The sequence below is a fragment of the Xenopus laevis genome, chromosome 8L, assembly GCF_017654675.1.
Source record: "Xenopus laevis strain J_2021 chromosome 8L, Xenopus_laevis_v10.1, whole genome shotgun sequence".
Taxonomy (NCBI): Eukaryota; Metazoa; Chordata; class Amphibia; order Anura; family Pipidae; genus Xenopus; species Xenopus laevis.
In genome coordinates this window covers 55,451,696-55,473,443 of record NC_054385.1, presented here as the reverse complement: position 1 = coordinate 55,473,443, position 21,748 = coordinate 55,451,696, and the positions used below count along the sequence as shown (strand labels likewise).

At 35.8% G+C, this 21,748-nt stretch overlaps 1 protein-coding gene across 3 annotated transcripts in view; it reads left to right on the top strand.

Moving 5' to 3' along the window:
• Positions 1-21,748, top strand: part of LOC108698914 (connector enhancer of kinase suppressor of ras 2-like) — a 306,790-nt gene that overhangs the window by 109,546 nt on the left and 175,496 nt on the right. The window lies entirely within an intron of this gene.

The window sequence follows — 21,748 nt, the reverse complement described above, 5'->3', positions numbered from 1 at the left end:
ACCTGTAGAAAAACACTCGGCCTTCGGCCTCGTGTTTTTATATGGTCATGAAACTCCTCGGTAACTTATGATATCCTTATATTTTACAAGACGGGGTACTTTATTCACTATGTAATACACAAAAGCCATGAATATCTTGTAAATGATATCCTTATAAACAGTGAGTTCTGATGTCATCAGTTATAAATGGTGAGTAGTGATGTAATTTTTGTCATATGACTCACTAAAACTTGTGTATTATAATAAATAAAGTACCCCCTATTGCAAAATATAAGGATATTAGAAGTTACCTCGGAGTTCCATGACCTGTATAAAAACACTCAGCCTTCAGCCTCGTGTTTTTATATGGTCATGAAACTCCTCAGTAACTTATAATATCCTTATAATTTACAAGAGGGGGTACTTTATTTATGTAAAACGTATGTTCTGATGTCAAAACATGCTGTATATAACTTACAGCAACAGAGATTAAAAAAAAGAAGACAATTTTAACTATGTTCCTTTCCAAACGCACATTATTCCACATGAAAATAATCACTTCTAAATCATTCAAATTCACTGTTTCTGTCATGACAACACAAAAAATTATTAAACTGCCCAGAACAGAACAGGATGAATAATGACAGTTGTGCATTGCTGTCCACTAAAGTAGGAGCAAATTAATTTGGTTGGCCAAGAACCACATCCTAGATTTATAGAAATGATTGTTATTCCAGTCACTTTTTCTAACCAGAGGTGCTATGACACTGAACCAGTGGATTAGCCATGGATTTGAGGCGAAATTCTGCATTTTTTCCCCGCAAAATTTGCCGAGAAAAATGCGCAAAAGAAAAAACGTCCATTGACTTAAATGCATTTGGACAAAAAAGTTGCCAAAAAAAATGCCCATTGACTTTTATACATTATGACAAAAGTCCTCCGTAAGAAAAAATGCCCATTGACTTTAATGTATTAGGACAAACAAGTCGCCATAAGAAAAAACACCCATTGACTTTAATGCATTATGACAAACACCCTCCATAAGAAAAAACACCCATTGACTTTAATGTATTAGGACCAAAAAGTCGCCATAAGAAAAAACAGCCATTGTCACACGGGTAAAAAATTGTCATGCATTACAAATTTTGACGCACATTGACTTTAATGCGTTCCGTATATTTTTCTCAGTTTCACAATTTTTTTGCTGAAGTGGAACGGGACATATTCTCTGATCTCTACACTGAACATCTTTTCTCCCGCCTGTATGGTCTAAAATTTACATGCATCTAGGAACCCATAGCAACCAATGAGATATACGTATGTTTACAAACTAGTGACCAATAAATGTTATCTGCTGAATATCTTATTTTTCTAGTTTTGGTTGCCTTTCTCCCTGGTGTTGGCAGCATTTCTTGCCTGATCCTTCGTTAAGCTCAGGAAATAATTTCATCAGTTTGTTGGCAAAATGAATGAAGAGAGAACAATTTAAGAGTAGAGTTTACATTATTACAGAATTAAAAGCATACAAATAATAAAACAGAATATTTAGTTCCATGGATCTCCTTGCACCGTCTCTCCATATAATGATAATGTACCTTTCATAGTACAAGAAATATGACTGCCCACAAGATGACATTTATGCAAAGGTCTCGTTCTCACAGTACGATTGTCACATTAATGTAGCACAGAATCAAAGCTAGAAGGGAAGAAGTCAAGGTCTTAAAGGACAAGTCATAGATCTGTGGTTGTTCTTTTTATAGAGAGCTGTGTATGGAGGTCTATTTATAGCACTGTATTAGTGACATGTAATTTAGCTGCAGTAAGCTAAATATGAGCTGCAGACCTCATGGTAAATAATATAAGCTTCCTGAAACAGCAACCCTACTAGGATTCAATTTATTCTTGTAAAAAAAGAGGAAGTTGTAACAGATAAGAGAAAATACTCGATCAGCTATTTCTGCTGGCAGAATTGTTAAACTGCTGTGTGCAAAGTCAGTGCACCAGCAGGAAGTAGTGCCAACCATAGACAAACAGTGCTTCTAGGCTCTCGGCCAGTTTAAGAAAATTATACAAATGATTCTATCATTTTGAAAGTTGTATTTATTGTGGTAAATAAACTATGTATGTATGTGTACAGAATTATAAACTGTTTTAACGCAAAATTTAAAAAGAAAATACAGTATATATGCTCCTGACTTGAAAGCTCAGGACTCACCAGGATTTTAAGGTTTAGGGTTGAGAAGGGTTATATAAGTGTACAGATATTTTGGCTCTAATACAGTTGTATGTAATATGCAAGTGTCTTTTGTTTTGCAATTTTAACTCAGTTGTATGTATGCATTTATAACTTCATTTATAAAGCGCTACTCGTATACACAGCTCAGTACTATTTTACAATATGAAAAAGTACACACAGTGCAGACATTATAAAAAGTTTTACAATAATAATCAAATAACATACAGGCACAAATAGGAGGGCAATGTGCACACAGGTTTGGGCATTGGCTCTTACGTTCCAGGACTGGATAGATAGTATTCTTGTGCTCCAAAGGGTTTAATCTGAGTTTGTTTATGAAGGGAAAGAATGGTGGCTTTTCAACTTTATGATCATAACTTTGTAACTAAAAACCCCTGTTTTGTAAACACATGCACTTGCATTTATATTGAATTACTTATGAGACAGGGGCCCAGGGAAGTGCATTGTAAGTAGCACTTCCATTATACTTAAATATATTTTGTATTAGCCTTAAGAGTGCTTCCACCACCCCTCCTAGATTTTTGTTTATGAAGGGAAAGAATTCCAAAGGTAAGGAGCAGCAATATAGAAAGGTGAGAAATAGCAGTGGGTGTGGATGGTGTAAAATGACAGTGGCTTTGAGACGATCGGAGGAGACAGCCAGGAATGGACAGAGAGACAAGCTGTAAAATGTAGTTAGGAGGAGAAGAGTAAAGGGCTTTGAATGTTTGCAGAATATTTTGTATACTTGTTTACTTAACGGCAGCCATAATAGCAATTTTGCTGGTACAGCAAGTCTTACCAGTTGGCAGAGAGCTTCTGCTGCCTTCCAAGTGCAAATTCCCTATGCACTTAAATATCCAATCCCCTATGATTATATTCTCTGCCCACCTCTTCTCTCAGAATGAATTAGACTGCAGGCTATTGCTGTGCACCAGGGCATGTGCAATGGGTAGGCATAAGATCCAGCTGCCCCTGTAAGATATTTGACTGATGTGAAATGGGTTAATGCTCTTTTGAACATATAAACATCTGTGTCTGGTAAGGTGTACAGTAGCCCAATGCCATGTAGCATCCATACTTAGGCCAATACGCACTGACTTCGTAAAACATGTTTTTACTGTTTCCATGGATCCTGGGCCACCCTTAAAGAGAGAGAGGGATATTTTAGTTCTTTTTAGTAATGTGAGATAAGGTTTTGGTGTATGGAGTGTTGGCTCAGGTAGGTTTTATAAGGCAGCTTTATCACTCCCAAAATAGTAAGTTGTTTGAAAAAAGAAGGACCATCCTAAGACCATATACCATCACTCCTCCTTTCCAAAAAACACAAACCAATTTGTTCCATTCTCTTTCCATGGAATCACTGTTTCCTACTGTGGTAATACAAAGGATCATTTTGTTACAATATCATTTTGTTTTTGATCTGTGCCCAGTAGGGTTGCAGGTTTACAAAATTGCAAGCTTCCATATCACTTTTTTTACGAACCTGCTTGGCCTTGTAAATAGTATTGTTTAAAAATGTAAGACTTTATTATATGCAAGTAAAAGCATACAGTACAGGGAAAATGGGAACATATCTTAATGCTGACAACCATAACAACAGTTGATGCACACAGTTAAGTTTAGACCCTAGAAATACAATACCTTTGCAAACGGTGGAGCTTCCACACTATATTAAAAAGAAAGTCAAATGAAACCCCACTTCAAGGAATAACACTGATCATATAATCCTAATGGTTGAGGTTAGTGTTGGAAGTTAGTCACTAGTCACTCTTATCCAGTATCTGTGCACCTTAAGGCAATGGAAAGTGGTAGGATGAGTAACTAGAAAGCTTTAAACATTCTGATTTTATTTCTAGCAAAATAGGGCCAATTTTAATGGAAACTCGTTTTCCTGCAGGACGATTCAATTCGGAATAGCCAGGCCTGCTGCTGAAAAGGTTAATTTACAAAAACAAAAGCCCTACTTTCAGGGATTTCTGTGCACTCATTTTTCATTTGCAGCCATCTGTTTCTGCTCTGGCGTTGTTATTTTGGACTAAAGAAATTCATGACCATTGCACAAAATAAATCATTTACAACCAAGAACTGAAACCCTGAGAGACTGGAAGCTAGAGGCTCTTTTCATAGTCATCACATTGTCAATTCTCACTAATAAATTACACATTGAGTTTGAGCCTTGGTAAAGCATTCTGTAGTGTTATACAAACATTAGATATTGGCTTATCATGAATATGAGGAGTACAAATGCTGTTAGGCAGATTGCTCTTGTGTCTAATAAATTAACACTTAAAAGGAAGATGTTTGCTTTGTGTATTAAAAAGACCCTATCAATTACTTTGTAAACAGGCTTAATGGGATATTGTAGATAAAAACTTTGAATACATTCTTTTCCTTTTTGCTATTTTTATTTTAAAAATTCTTGTATAATGGATAATTAGTACGCATATCTATAGAGTGTGTCTGAAAGCAAATACACTTGCTCAAAGCCACCAAGCTCCTCCTTTTTAAAGAGCAATACAGAAACAAAAATAATTTCTGTATATTGCAAATTGGTTTAGGTAAAATTAAGAGCAACTTAAATAGACCTTTAGGGTGGTGACACATGGGGAGTTTTATTCACTTGCAATAAATCTTCACCACTGCAGGCAAATAATCTCCCCGAAATGCCTTCCCACCAGCGAGAATGTGAATCGCCTATGGGATGGCATAAGCGTTGCTTCAGTTTTCCGAAGTTGCCTCACAAGGAAACTTTGGGCGACTTCGGAAAAGTGACACCATCCCGCCGACAATTCACTTTCTTGCTGATGGGAAAGCATTTCGGGGGGAGATTAGTCGCCTGCAGTAGCACCACCCTTATATTCACCTAAAGGATCATCATACCAAACATAAAATATATATAATATAGAGTAAGCAAGTAAAAAAAACACATTTTGAACCCCTGTCACTTTAAACTTTTTTCTTTAATTCTTTTAAAATGGACAAATGAAATAAAAATAAATGGTTGGAATGCATTAAGCCTCTCTTTCATACTTATTATATGTTAGAATGTGCTTATACTTTTATTTCATCAGTTCCTATTATGATAAAGGACATTCCCTCTTGAATGCATTCCTGGCAATCCACATGATATCAGGAAAGAGAACCCAACAATATGTCATGTCTCCAATCTTTTAACTTGATTTCTGGCCATGAAGGGATCTATAATCGACAAAGTCATTTGGGAAAAACAAGCACAAACCCATATTATTTATTAATGTAATTTATTTATAAATAGTTGATATCTTAAAAGCAGATTCTGACAAGCAATTGGGGGACAAGGCTTGTGTAAAACCATGACCCATTTTGACACTGCCATGACTGGTATAGGGATCATAACTACTCCTGCATTCATCTTAACACAAAGGTCTAAATAATTGAAACATCTGATTTCTTAGAACCTCTTTACAATAAATACTGCATGCCCTTGCACTCGTCATTATACACACCCTGCTGCATATTAGTACATATTAGGAAAGAATATGTGATAACTACTATTAGGCCCCAAACTTTAAGGGGATAGATGACCTCTTGTGATTTTTTTTCCAAAGTAGTAACACAGTAGAGCTCTGCAATGACAACAATTTTTGATTAGAATATTCTACTGAACCTAATTTTTCACAAGCTTCTCTGTAGCAACCTTAAAGTCACTGCTCTCAAAAACTGCAGTGCTCCATACTAGCTCTTTATAAGGCCTCTTGGTTATCGGATTTCATTAAAAATGGTATAACGAACCCTTTTGTACAAGGCTAATGAAGAGAATATACAACCTTGGATGAATCACCTGTATAGCATTTAAAATTTATACTCTACATATGATTGGTTGTTTAACTTTCACTGGTCTCTCGTGGGTGGTGCTCTTTCAGCCATTATGTTTATGGATATATAGACATTACATAAATTTGTATGAAATACCGTGCTTTTAAAAATTAATTTTAAGGATACAGGCCAAGATGGCACTTTGTATACAAGTATGGGATACATTATTGGGAAACCTGTTATACAGAAAGCTCTGAATTACGGGAAGATCATCTCCCATATTTTATCCACATAATTAAAATTTTTAAAATGTATACCCATTTTCTCTGTAATGATAAAACATAACCTTTTACTTTATCCAAACTATGATGTAATTAATTCTTATTGGAGGCAAAACAATTCTACTCTATTTATTTTATTCATACTTAGGGTATGAAGGTCAAAATTATGGAAAAAATTACTAGAAAATCCCAGGTCCCGAGCATTATGGATAACAGGTCCTTCTTTAAGGAGGCAACAAGGACAGGGCACCCTGCACTGCATATCTAATCTAACATCAGACTAAAACAATTTAGCCCCACATAAAAGTGCTTAGTCTGCGACATCTGGAAATGAGGCCTTCTCTTTGTCACATGCTGTCCTTCTTAAGGTTTGTGGATCCTTAAGAATCACGCTATGTTGCAACCCTCAAGCTCATTGAGAGGGACATTCTCACACTTGCACAGAAACAGTGGATCTTGTATCCTTATATCTTGTATCCTTAGGGTAAGGCCACACGAGGAGATTCGGGGAGATTTTGTCGCCTGGCGATTAATTGCCTCGTCTTTTGAGCGACTATCTCCCCGAACTGCCTCAGCATTTTTCCCCATAGGCTACAAAGAAAAGTCGCCTGCGCTAATGCACACGCGGCAATGCGTTTTCTATAGTCGCCCAAAGTTGCAATCGCAAAATAAAATAATTAATTTTATACCACCTGGTCCCTCGGGGTTTGTGACACAAATGTATCCAGTGGGCCCCTCTAAAATCGCAATCGCTCCGGTGAGTAATTGGCAGCAGTAGGTATGCCACTGGCCACATCCATCACTCTGCTTCCGCCCATAGCTGCCTGCCTGTCCTCTGATTGGAGCCGATTTGCAGAGGACCCTGTCATCACATGATCAATGGTTTCAGGCAGCGAGGCAGCCAACGTAACCTGTCCTGAGTCCGCGCATGCACATTCTATCTGGTGCGGCTCTCAGCTGTGATCGATCATGTTGAGGTACTGTCTGTGGCCGTGTGATTTTCACAGTTCGGCAGCACATCAGAACAGTTCAGTAGCAGAGCTTGGCAGTGGCATAACTCCCTCTCAGGTCTCCCAGGTGGCACATCTTACCTAACTTGATGACTTTACTGGCAGCTCGGAAGCCTCCAATTGTGAACCCCCGATGCAGCATTATAACAGAAGGCCGCACAGGTACTGACTTTGGTCCAACTAAACAAAAGATTTTAAAAAAAAAACCATATTAAAAAAATTGTATAAATGTTCTATGTGAGGTTTATCAGAGCACAAGTCACATGACTCGGGGCACCTGTGACAATATGTCTAGCCCCATGCCAGATTTCAAAATTAAATATAGAAAAATATTGTGGACATTATTTTGTACTGGGGTGAGATGAGGTTTCCTGGTGGGCCCCAAGCACCCCAGTCCGACACTGCTTATTATTGTGCAAATGTGTCAGAAACATTGGAAATAAACCATTTCTGGCATGAAAGAAATACTGTAGAACCATATAGCTAAAAGCGGTAATTTCTGTTACAGTGAGGATCAACACAGGGATGTCTAGATGAGCTGTCATCTTCCCACTGATATGATAAATGCATCCAAGTATTCTTTGCTGTGACCTACCAAGATGCCTATCTCTTTCGCTTGCAGTGAATCAGAAATGAGACATATTTTGACTTGAGCCTGATCAGTTCAAATCCCAGAAATATGAGTGGAAAAAATTGCTCTGCTGTTGACAAAAGAAAAGCAATGGAATTTAAAAAGCCTTTTAAAGGGCAGATTCCATATAGAGAGAACTGGTTCACTGTGGCTCAGCTGTTTTAGGGAGCCCTCTGATGGCAAACGTCATGCATTTTCTACAGTTTTTAGGAGACTATAATCTAAACAGCATTCCTAAATTGGACACTTCAACTTACTTTTATTTTATTTTTTTTCCTTTTATTTATTATGATGCACATTGCAGCAAAAATTATTGATCTTTAAGTTTCAGAATTTCTGTATAAAAATTGTAGCTACTTGGTATAGTAAACTACTACACAAATTGTGAAAATTTTTGTTCTAGGTCTACTTCTTACCTGCCAAGTCACCCATATCCTTAGTGATCCCCTATAGTTTCTTTGCACTGGAGCCAGATGGGATATTTCCTCATAGCAAATGTAATACATCCAGATAAGCATGTGTCAACTGAGACACACTGAGGGGCACATTTACTAAGGTTTGAAGTGAATTCGAAGTGAATATTCAAATTGAAAAACGTTGAATTTCGAAGTAATTTTTGGGTACCTCAACCATCGAATAGGCCAAATTCGACTTTGATTCGAAATGAAAATGCTTCGACTATTCTAAGTATGGTCTCTTTAAAAAAACTTTGACTTTGACACTTTGTATGGGGACCTCCTAGAACATATAGGCAACATTTGGCTAAGTTTTTAGAAGTCAAAGTGAAATCGTACAATTAAATCGTTCGAATCGTTCGATTTGAAGTACGAGCGTACAATCGTAGTACGATCTTCCGATCTTAAAAATCCAACGAATTCGACTTCAAATGTCGAACTAGCCTATTCAATGGTCGAATTTCGAAGTTTTTTGCACTTCGAAATTCGACCCTTGATGAATCTGCCCCTTAGTAACTACTTTTCAAGCTGTGCTGAGGTGTCAAATCTCATATTGGTCAAAATTCAGTCCAAAACATAAAATGCCAATATGGGTAGATTGAACTGCTATATACAGTATACTTGGAGCTAATTGCAGCCTATAAGGCATGTCATCTATAATATCCTCTCCAAATCTTAGCTGATGACATGACTATGGCTCAAACGCCCCCCTCCCAACAACACTGTTCTCTCTTTGCAGTCTATAGCCTTTTGCTAAGTGAATGAGATAGAGACAAGTACAATATAAGAACTAAAAGATGAATTTACTTTGACTGTGCACCAAACTATTCATTTATTTTAGGGATGCACCGAATCCACTATTTTGGATTTGGCCGAACCCCGGAATCCTTCGTGAAAGATTCGGCCGAATACCGAACCAAATCCTAATTTGCATATGCAAATAAGAGGTGGAACATTTTTTACTTGTTTTGTGACAAAAAGCCACACAATTTCCTCCACAATTTGGTTCGCCTGGGCAGAAGGATTCGGCCAAATCCAAATCCTGCTGAAAAAGTCTGAATCCTGGCCAAATCCCGAACCGAATCCTGGATTTGGTGCATCCCTAATTTATTTACACCACTTACATTAGGGCAGTGGAATAGATTCATATAACTGTAGTTACACTGAATTGTAAGGGTGTTCTGGCTCTAAAATGCTATTGTGATATCCTCCCAAAGCCTATCCATCAATCTGATAATCTTTTTTTAAAGAAACCAGCATGTGCAAATACTTCAACATTATTGGGCAGAAGTGGTCACACATGTTTCACAATGGCTTAGTTGTTAGCACTGCTGCTGTATTAGAATCCTGAATTCAGTTCCATTCCATTCAATCACATCTGCAAAGAGTTTGTGTATGTTCTCTTTGTGTGTGCTTGGGTTTCCTACGGGTAGTCTTGCTTTCTTCCACAAACAAGTGGGCATCTTAATGAGATTGTGATGAAATTGATCCCAGCGCGTGTAAATGTGTTCTTGCTTCCAGGAAAGTGGATTCAGGCAGTATCGATATTGATCCAATCCACTGGAAAACAAGACATTCCATCATTTACCACAGCTTTCTATGGGATATGACATCTCAGACCAGTGATTTTTTTTTTGGCTGCTCTGGGATAAACAATCTTGAAGGCCCAGACATTGATAAATATTGATTTTGCTGCATTTCCAGGTGGACTGATTCCATCAGTCAGAATGCCAGAATTCCTAGATCAAACCATCCATCCCATAGTGATAAACTGTGTGTATTTGTTGCAGTGCTTGACACAAGGGATTACTCCTAATATATATTCTTCTTTAATATTTTTCTCCTTTAAGACCTGTTACAGGGCAACACTTTTGAATAAAACATAACAAAGTGGTATAAAGGTGATACCTTTATTGGCTAACTAAGATAATCATAGCAAGCTTTCAGAAAGTTTTAGTTCCTTTTTCATGCTGATTACCTGTAACGTTTCTACAGGCTAACACGGTACAACAACTTTACCTTCGTTAAGACGTCTAAGTGTTTTCTTACTGTCACCCTATATGTATGTGCATATATTTTGTATTATGATGTACCACACATTCACTTTTATAAATTAATTCTCACATCCCAGGTTAAGAAAGAATATAAAACAATACTTTTTAATATAGTTTCCTCCTTTAGAGGATAAAAAATTGCAAATGATTGAGAGACATGGGCAAAGATTCAACTAAGGAAAAAAAATTATCTCATGATCTGTTGATCAAAAACCTAAAAATAAACTACGTATTTAGTGTATATACCATATAGAAGTCTTTTTGAAGCAAACAATGTTAATGTAAGGTAATAGTATCTTATATTTAAAATTTAAAACATTTACAAAATTTACATTTTTTAGTGTTATTGTTCCTTTAACTCCTCACTGCAACTTAGTGAAGAGTTAAAAAGCAAATATATACAGGTATAGGATCCATTATCCGGAAACCAGTTATCCAGAAAGCTCCAAATCTCCAATAATACTTTTTCTCTATATTAATAAAACAGTAACTTGAACTTGATTACAACTAAGATATAATTAATCCTTATTGGAGGCAACAATCCTATCGGGTTTGTTTGATGTTTACATCATTTTTTAGTAGGCTAAAAGTATGGATATCCAAATTACAAAAAGATCCTTTATCCGGAAAACCCCAGGTCCCGAGCATTCTGGATAACAGGTTCTATACCTGTATATATATTTAATAAGATTGTGTTTTCTATCCACAAACACATTAATTAACAGTTTAGACGACAGACTTCTTGGGAAAACACATACATAAACAGGACTGCTTAATTAGATTCAAGTTATTGTCTGATATTGGTTTTCTATCAAACCACCCCAGGCGTATGCTGTGGAAATACTCAGGGAATTTAGTGGAAAAACATATCAAATAAATTAAGTTAAATTAAACTATAATAAAAAAAATATTTCTGTTATCTTTGTTTTCATTATTTTACGCAGTTAAGGTAATCTGCTGCCCATACAGTGGTCCAATAATTAAAAAAAAAAACCTAAATCAAGACTATAGAATGGTCTTTTTAGTTTAGGGTTCACAAACCTCAGACGTATCAGTGTTTCATACAGTGTGATGGGTTCAGACCAAACTGTATCGTGTGAGCCTTCCCCATATTTGTCTTACCAACCTCTTGAGTACATCTCATACTCAAGAAATGAACACAGCAATAGTCTAATAATCAATAATAATCTATAATCTAATAATAATGATCAAGTTTATTGACCAGGTCTACATGTATGATTAGCTTTAGACTAGATGCAATGCTAATTACATTAGTTTAATTGTTATTTCACTGTGATATAATCAAACAGATTGGATCTCTCTTCCCCCCAACTCATGTATTGGAGAAGCACTTGAAAGGCTAGATTCAACTAAGTTAAAGCAAAAATATTGAACATATTGAGACTTGGCAGTGAATCCTTTATGGAATATTGCAGAGCCCTCTAATCATCATGTTTTATGTTGTAACCCTTATATGTAAACTAATTTCCATTTTACAACAGTAATGCATACATTACTTAGATTCCTAGCATTTACTTGTAAATGTAACTTCTTCTTCTTGAATGCACTTTAAAAAATGGGCTGTATCAAATAGTTTGAGGGTCAGGTTATATTAAAGTGATATCATTTTTAAAACTTCCGTAAAGCCCTTGAGCAGACTGGGGGTAATAAAAGTCCTTTGGCAAGCCACATTTGGCCTATGGGCCTCAACTTGGTCAGTCCTGTTCTAAATAATCAATGATGCTTTACTGTGGGTCATTCCTAGACCTCTTTAGATTTCATTTGATGGAGAGAAAAAAACCCTTGTTGGCTTGGGTAGGTGCCTTGGAATGTGCAATTTGTTAATGTTGTTAGTTCGGAGTACCAGATGTTAATCGTTTAAGCAGAAAACAGCGATGACTCAATTAACTTCTGCAAATCACGCTTGCATTCTTATAAATGACAAAACTAGCCTTCAAGTCACACAACAGATGCCCTGACCTTTACAGATACAGCAAGTTTGGAATATTTAAAATGTGCCCTTTTCAATTTCACAGGTAGCTTACCCTTAAGTATATAATTAATGTGTGTATTATTTAAGACTTGACATCTATGCTCCTGAGTATTAACATAGCACTTCTGCAAGGAAATATTACAAAGTTCCATGGTGTGGGAGATTGTACTATTGTAAAAAATAAAAAATGGTTCTATTGAAAGTCTAGAATTTATAAAAATTGAGCCACTCACTCGGGCACTGGGGGCAACACAACTCACCTCTCTGAAATTCTCTTGTCTTCTGGTGAATCATCCTTATTCATGATATAGCAGGAATTTTAATCTTTAAGATTTGAAACACATAGTGCAAATTTTGAATAACAAATTCAAAGGCTGAATGAGTTGAAGCCAGAACACCATCTGAAACAGGGAAGCATTAGAGAGCAAACATGACAGCAACATGCATATTTATCAGCTTTTGGTTAGACTAGGCTTTGAGAAAAAAAAATGCTATAAACTCCAGACATACTCAGTATAGAAAATATATTGGTCTCTCATAAATCTAATATTTGTAACTATTGTATTTTGCCAAGCTGTACCAAGGTAATATGGCAAATGTTTAAGAATTTTGTAACATTTATCCTAGCTCTAGTTCACTTTGCTTTCGAAATTGTGGTATGGAAGGGTCTATGTTACATATTTGGTGGCACTGTAGGCAAGTGTTCAGGATAGGATATTTACGTTAATTGACTCAATTATGGGGATTAAACTTCGAAAAGACCCTATGACAGCAGTACTTAATACAGCTATTCCAGTTCCAAACAAATATCATCGCAAACTGATACAATTTATTTTCACGGCGGCAAAACAGACTATTGCTATATCTTGGAAAAAATGTTCGATTCCTATAATTATGTTCCGTCTTAAAATGAACTGGATAATTATAAATGAGAGAATGCTGAGTATAAGTGCAGACAAATATACCGCTTACACCAAAATCTGGGTGCCTTGGATAGCATATGCTATCTTATAATAAAAATGCCAAACAGGAATTAATGCTATATATTTGTATAATCATGAATAAGGTTTAAATGGTAAAGTTGGATAGAGTTGAAATCTGCAGGATACAATCTAAAGTAATTATAAGCACTGAATTAGGAATTAAACTGTAACACTATAATAAACACGGAAACGGTTGTTTAAGTTTATTAGTTTAGCTTTTATTGATGAACAATTTCCAATGTCAAAATGTTTTGATCCATGCTGTATAACTACGAGAAATGACGAAGACGACAGTTATTTCTTGATCCTTAGGGTACTTGAATATGATGGTAATGTCCGCCTCTGCGTAGGAGAGAATTCATTCCCTGAAAGAAAAATGTATAAAAATCAGCTATGACGAAAGTAAATGCTGTATTGTTATCTAATAAAAAAGTTTTGAAAAGAATTTTGTACCATTTAGGGGCTGATTCACTAAAGGTCGATAAAGTGAGTGCTATTTATAGCATGGCGTAAAAATGTTATCACTTCTTATATTTTTAGAATTAACGATCGATTCACTAAAAGTTTACTTGTCTAATTTAAGAAGTGATATTTTTACGTTAATTTTAGCTGAATTGTGTGCGTTATTTTATGGCATGTGTTATTTTGTGCGTTATTTTGCGATATTTTAGGGCATTTGATATAGTCACAAGTTATTAGTGCAATCTATAGCACCTAAGCCATTCGGGATACCACTGGCAGAGTAGAAGTCTCTTTTTATAGTATTCTAGTCATTCCTTTCCCTGGGAAAAATATAATTCCATGACACAGAACGCAGTGCATTCTGGACCTGCCCAAAATATCATGAAAATGTGTTAGTGGCAGTATGGTAAGTCTCCAGTTCCTCATAAAGGTCTTTAATTGCTGCCCTACAGCTCCTCACTACATCTTCCTCTATTAATCCATCTGATGTTGTCTATTAACGCCTACTCCTAGGAGGTGTTAAATTTCACAGTAATTATTGCATTATTTTATGCTTTTATTGCTTAACAGATGTTAGTCAATAATGAGTTAGGGTTAATTCTGTTCTATAAGTATTGCAATGCGATTAGAATACCGCTGTGCAGAAATGTAGAATTAACACTTGTGATATGTCTATTAGCGCATGCAAAAATACTGATACTGATGAATCATTCCTTAAATAATGCGACTTAAATAACGCACAACACAGAATATATTATACTACACCCCTTTTATAAGTCACACCCATTGGATCCTATCACAATTCCCAGCACAATTAGCTAATAATGGTCTTAATCACCCTGCTATAAGAATTGAGGGTAGCCAATAAGAACTCACCTTAAATCTACACTTAACAAACCTCATGATGGGCCCCTTTAGTTCATTAGGAGGTTACTGATATATATAGGAAAATTTGTTTAGTATCCACCCAGCTATAGTTCTGTTCCCAGGGTAGAAAATAAGCACTCGCTTCAAATTCTAACCTAACTGGCCACCCAGGCTGGATGCCTGTTTCTCATACCAATGTCACCAATAAGTTCAGGTGAATATGACAAATTAAATTTAAAATGAACAATCCACTATAGGATAAAAACACTATGGAAAACTAGAGGGATCGGATTACCGTCAGAGATAAGTTCAATATTTTTCACTCATCATTTCTTAAAGATGTTGATAAGATCTGTTAAATGGAGAAAACTATGTGAGCTTTCAGAATTATTTGTATCTGAATTTTCAAGATTTTTTTTCAAGATGAATCTTGAAAATTAAATTTTGGAAAACTGGAACGCAAAAAAATAAAATTTTTGCCCTGATTTTTCCAAATAACGGAAAACTGCAATATCGAATTTTAATAAATAGGCCCAAAAGATACAGGCATATGACCATATAAATCATATTGCCTAACTGCAATGGTTCTATAACCCGTGTGTGAGAGTGCAGTAAAAGTGAATGTTGTTGCATTATGGTATCCTGGAAAACAGCACAGTGGTATAACAGTGTGGATGAATAAAATGATTTAAAGCTAAGACAATAATTTTATAGCATATACAGTGAATAATGGGGGTTCAGAGGAAAAATATGAAGAAAAGAAGGCTAAGGAGCAGATATTTCATATTTTAAAAATGTTTTCCTTTCTTTCCTTCGTTCCTTTGTCTTTTCATTTTAATTTGGGATAATTATTTTGATGACGTTGCAATGGTAGCATTGAATTAGTGACTTTGTAAGATATAAAAAGAACAATTGTAAGGAAAACATAATAAGTCATTGACCGACAGCAAACACAATCCTATCTGTAAGCTTAAACTAATTGGCTTGTATTGTTTATAGATTTTGCATGGTATTATTTGGAGTAAAAAGGTAAAGGTTTAGCAGAGGTAAGTGAGATGATGTGAGGTGCATTAAGATAAATTAAATAAATAAGATTAAATAAGATTAAAAAAGACATTCATGCTCATAAATACACACCCAACAGATGTATTCATTTATTTAAACATTCAATTGTGAGAATAAAATATATAAACTCAATCAAGTTTTGAGTAGCATATTTACAAAAAACCTTATATCGGAAAAACGGGATTGCATTGATTAGCAGAAAAAAGTAGTTCATAACAAAAATCACATTGTTCCATTCATTTTAAAAACTGTTCAAAAATACTTGGTTAATAAAATAGGTTAAGCACTGAAAATGCACATGACATTGACATCTTTAGATGCTTGACAGTTTTAGCTGCTGAATTATTTTTCTTTTGTCTGATCTCAAAAATGTATGTTCATGCAACTCAGAAATAGAAATCATGTTTTTGTCAATGTGATTTTCTTGCATTGGAAAAAACTTTTATAACAAAATGCCCTATAATGACAGCTGCTTACCCAGTCAAAATATTAGGCTTACGCTACACAGAGAGATTAGTATCTGCTACTTTTAGGAGTTGCTTTTACTGTGTATATTTAATATAAGGTGTTTATGTAACAAAATCCAATTAATGGTGAAAAATGCATTTAGTCTGATTGACCAGGCATGGGTAGCACTTTATTTTCTAAGGTCCGAATACCCGAAATTCGAAAAAATTCATGATTTTTTTTGTTATAATAGGCTTTTAAAAAAATCACAAATTCTTCGGATTTATTAAACCCCGAGGGCTAAAAAGCCAGAATATAAAAACACGGCATTTCAAACTTGTCGAGGTTGCATAGAAGTCAATGGGAACAGTCCCATTGATTTTTGGTTGTGTCAGGGGTTTCGGGCAATTTCACAATGTTTTCATAACGTTCGGGTGAAAATTCACGAAAAAATCGTGAAAATCGGAGTTTTTCCAGCAAACCGAATTTTCAGGAAAAAGTAATAATAAATAAACGTTAAAAACCAGAGTGGTTTAGATCTGAGTTTGTAGCAGCCGATATTGAGATAAATTCAGACCTTGATAAATAACCCCCTTATTGTTCTTGCAGTAGATTTTATGGGCACTTTGTCAGCAATGGCCTGTGTAACTAGATTGTCTTTTTAGGTGTATTGAGATTTATCACTGTTTATTAGAACTCATCCACTGCACCTTATTGGGTATTGATTATCGTATTCTTAGAATCCATCATTGTGTGTTTATACTACTTAATCTATGATATATGGTTCTAAAATTCTTCTATACCATGTTTTTCAGTTATTAAGCTTACGGTATATGTTCAGTAAAATAACAAAAGGGGTGTTTTTTTTCTAACGTCTTGTATATTGGACTCAATACAATAGCATATGGTTGCATAAATTGTGTTACATCCCTATATGACTATAAATCACTTTTGAAACAAGCCAAACCACCTTAACAACAATTCCATTAGAACTAAGCCCTAAAACAGTTACCCTAAATGCCAACCCTAAAACCCTTTAAGAAAGCCACCATCTCTAGAAACAGAAGAAAAACGGTGGCACCGTGTTAGCCAGTAGCAAAAATAATAAATAAACAAACAAACAAATACAAAAAGTATTGCAGAAGTGATACCGATATTGGCTAACAATAAAAATACATTGTAAGCTTTCAGAGCACCAAGGCCACTTTGTCAGGCATAATACAAATACAAAGCATAGAAACAGAAGCAAACAGTATCTGAGCAAAAAAATGTCCTTCATTTGTCATTCTTGTCTGTCTGTTTGTTTTTGGATTATTTTTCCTTGTATTCACGAGTGCCCACTAAAATACTCCACCCATTATACCCACAGTTTGGGCCTTTTGGATGAGAGTGTTTTAACCAAAGGGAGACAATTGAATACATTTATTACATTTGACAATTACATTGGAATATGGTGGCCTTTCTAATATCTAGCCTGTTCTCTTCTGTTTTAGGTTGTGAGGTTTAAAACAGAACACCATGATCTTTATACTTGAGTTAGGTGGGTCTGTAGCTGTTTTGGTCTTTTCATTTATTAAACCTTAATAGGAAAATATTCCCGGTAATTGGCTTTCCATGGTAGCCAGATGTTAGTCATGCCCCCAGTTAGGTTGAAGAAATGAAGTCTGAAGATATGTTATGCCCTATGCCTTCCATACCAAAGGTTAGCTGACACTATCTGTTTCTCTGGAGCAACCACTATACCTTTTTCAAATTCTTCAAAAATTAAAGCACACCTTATTTTTTTCCCCCTATATTTATGATACAATACATTTATATACAATACACACACACACAGACATGTATATATATATATATATATATATATATATATATATATATATATTTACAGTGACTCTACTATCACCAGAATAAGATCAGATTAACAAAACTTTATTGATGTTCAAAGCAGTCATCCACAATAGCCGTCTGCAAATCAATGCCGATTGTCTACATTTCAGGCACTGGAAAATGCTATTTTTATGAGACACACACACACACGGCCAGATGGCATGCCAGGAAAAGTAATGCTTAATATGTTTAACTGATGTGAAGTGTCACAGTTGTCAGGATAGTGTTTGGAGATCTGGCTGTAATATTCCAGTTTACATCTTTGGGCTATGTGACATGTCTTCATGTCTGTAATCTGGTGGAGATGATACTCTGTGAGCCACAAGCTTCGCTTTCAGCAAAGCAAACATCCGTTCCAGCAGTAACAATATTGAAGCAGTTATATTACATACATTGGGCTTACAGCTACATAATGGTAAACATAAATTCCTAGTATGACTTTAGATTGTCACTAGAAATCTACCGACATGTCATATTTATTTCTATACCCTATCAAAAAATGCATACTTTTAAATATGTAGGCATGACTTTGCTTCAGTAAGTGGTAGCAGTACTGTAGATTGTAAATGTGGCAGTCATTTTCAATCCCAAATGTTATCTCCCTAATTTATCACGAGCAGAATTAATACATATGCATTTTTTTTGCTATACGATCTTCATATGTGGGACAAGACTTTTTTTTTTTGAATGAGAGACAGCTTCTTTTAAAAGTAAGACAGCTCTTTTCAAATGAGAAATGCCTGCAACCCCTTCATAACACAGTCAAAGAGTCCCCATGCAGAGCTGTTTCTATGGTGATATCAAACAGCCAATTAACTCATCGCGCATAGTGATGACATTGAGATGACTGACAGAACTTACAAAAAGCTTTGACATGTGAAGATCAAATTCTAGCTGGAGGCAATTGTGGTTGAGCTGAGTAGGAGTTATAAGGAACGTACATTATGCATTTGAAAGCATTTGCACCGTATATCAGCATACACTGTACTTAATACGTATTTTTAAATGATACCAATATAATTTTGGGTTTTTTTCTTTCCTTTTTTGTCAGATGCATCATTTTTTTTACTATACAATGCACAAGAATACCCAAGATGTTTTAGGGAAACTGCATGCAGACTAAGGCCTTACTGGATAGGCAGCAGACACAAGGTCTTGAGTGGGAGAAAACAGAGGTTTGGGATTCAGGGAACAGAATCTTGAAATTATGAAATAATTAGAGGAAGGGAAGAAAGCAAATAATAGAGTATGTGGAAAGAGAACAGACATCAAGGATGCGGTGGGTGGGAGGGTGGAAGGAATGATAGTTTAGGGGTGCTGAGCACCTGGAACAAAAGAGCAGGCGTAAAAAAAAAAAAAAAAGCTGGTAAAACAGGTGAAAACATAAAGTTGCTGGATGCAGGGGAAGATAATACAGGAATTGGGTAATGAGTTGGGTGGAGAAGAAAAGAGCAACGGGTGATCACATGGACTATTATCAAAACACGTCAGGAAACGTGTCTGTAGAATAAAGCTGTTTTTAATTTCACCACTGCCTGGGAGTCTGTAGCGTGCCTGCCATATTTGTGTGGATCGATTGGAGTCTCCACTGTCTGCAGGTTCAGGGTGGTGCTCCCCGGACCACCGATTTGGAGCAGTGAGTGACCTGCATTTATAGGACATACTGAATGATTGTTTCAAGCGAGATGTTCGGGGCATGAGCACCTGAAACTGCATACTAATTGGGTGAGCGCTGTGATCACATGGACATCATGAAAGTAGTGGTGGCAGGGGCAGAGAACATGAAGGTTCAGGGAGCAGAAGAAGAGGGCACATACAATTGAAAAAGACTGAGAAAAGGGGAACTTATCAAAAGGATTGTGTTTACTGAGTGTAATGTTATTAGTGCCTAATATGACCTGCATAGAAGCCATCTCTGGGCTTACAGCATACCAGAACATATCGTACATTTGTGGACCAAAATTGCCAGTAGCAATAACCCCCTATCAACCAACAAGACGTTAGCTTTTAAACAAGTGACCAGTCACTTCTACCTGCTGATTGGTGGTTGCTGTGGGTTACTGCATCTGGGCAAACTTGTGCCTTTTAATACTTAACCCCGCAAGTGATTAAAACACAAATGGGGGAATGTAATAAGTCACAAGTAGAAAAAACTATATCCACCAATAAGAATAAAAACTCACACAACGCAATGTAATATTCTTCCTTAAACATAGTGCATTTTAATTGCACACTTTTAAGAAGTGCTTGAAGGTGTTGAAGTCTTTTGGAGCAAACATAACTTTTTCAGTAAGAAGTTTTATTACATTCACTGCACATTGGTGCAAACTATAAAATTTGCAACCTTTCTTCCAATGTCAGAAGTGATCGATCGCTAAACAGTTTCCATGTTCACAAAAGCTACATTAAATTTGCGCAAAGGAAAATTTGTTTGCTCAAAGGCATAACAAAGACATTGCAAATAGGTTTTCCATTACCGACTTTTATTCGATTTCTCCAATAGTATACTGGAAATAATTGCAAATGGGATCATTTCCTGGCAGGAAAGGGAAGAATTTGTTGCACTGGAGGAGCAGTCATGCTGCAAATGCATGAGGAATTCTCAATGTAATAAAGCCTAAGCAATTTAAAGTGGATACTGATGAGTGGAAAAAAATTAGTCTTTCACAGATGAAAGGGGGAAGCAGAAATCTTACTCTGTTGAATCATTTTATTTCACAGGTTTTGATGTCATGCAATTTAAACATATTAAATAAACAAATCAAGGTGATGCCTTAAGTTATCAAGTGAAAAGAATGAAACCTGTCTAATGACAGAGGAGTAAATATAAGGAAGAATCATGTAGTGCAAATAACATTCTTTTAGTGTAATGTTGACAGCAAAGGATCAAAACTTTGAATATATTACTGTGGTTGGCTCAGTAGGAGTGACTGATTCTTGGGAGCACAGGAAGCTGCCTCGTGCAGAGTTCATTTTATCGAACTGAAAGAAGAGACAGAATTCCAATTTTCTGCACACTATACCATTAGAATGATGGGAAAACGTTGAGCAAATGGAAAGCAAGCCGTTTTGACCTGAGAATTACAGAGTAGGAGCATCAAGGTAATTCAGCTGTCAGGTTTTACAAATTGATGTGCAGCTGTGTGCAGACATATCATTTATAAGATATAATTATTTTGATCTTAAACCATCTTTTCAAGCATGCCACAAATGAGTCATTCTATGAAAAGCAATGCAAATGTATTTATTTGCTTTGTTTTTAGATTATATTTTTATTTTGGCAGGAGCTTTTTTTCATGTCAATGGTTGCACTGGTATTCTAGCACAAGGGTGATTGACATTTCTTTACTGTAAGAACTGGACAGAGGTTTTCTGCGGCTGCTCTCTCAAATTATAGCCACAAAACTGAAAGGTGAATTGCTTATTAGAGGTGAATATAATATCTGTAAATATTCCTGATATTAGGTTTGGCTCAGTGCTCTCACATATTAGAATAGTTAGCAACAAAAACAAACAAAACAAAAATGAAAAAGCTGTTGTCATGGCCTTAGAATCCCTAAAGCTTGCAGAGTTGTTCTTTAAAGTACAAAAACAGAG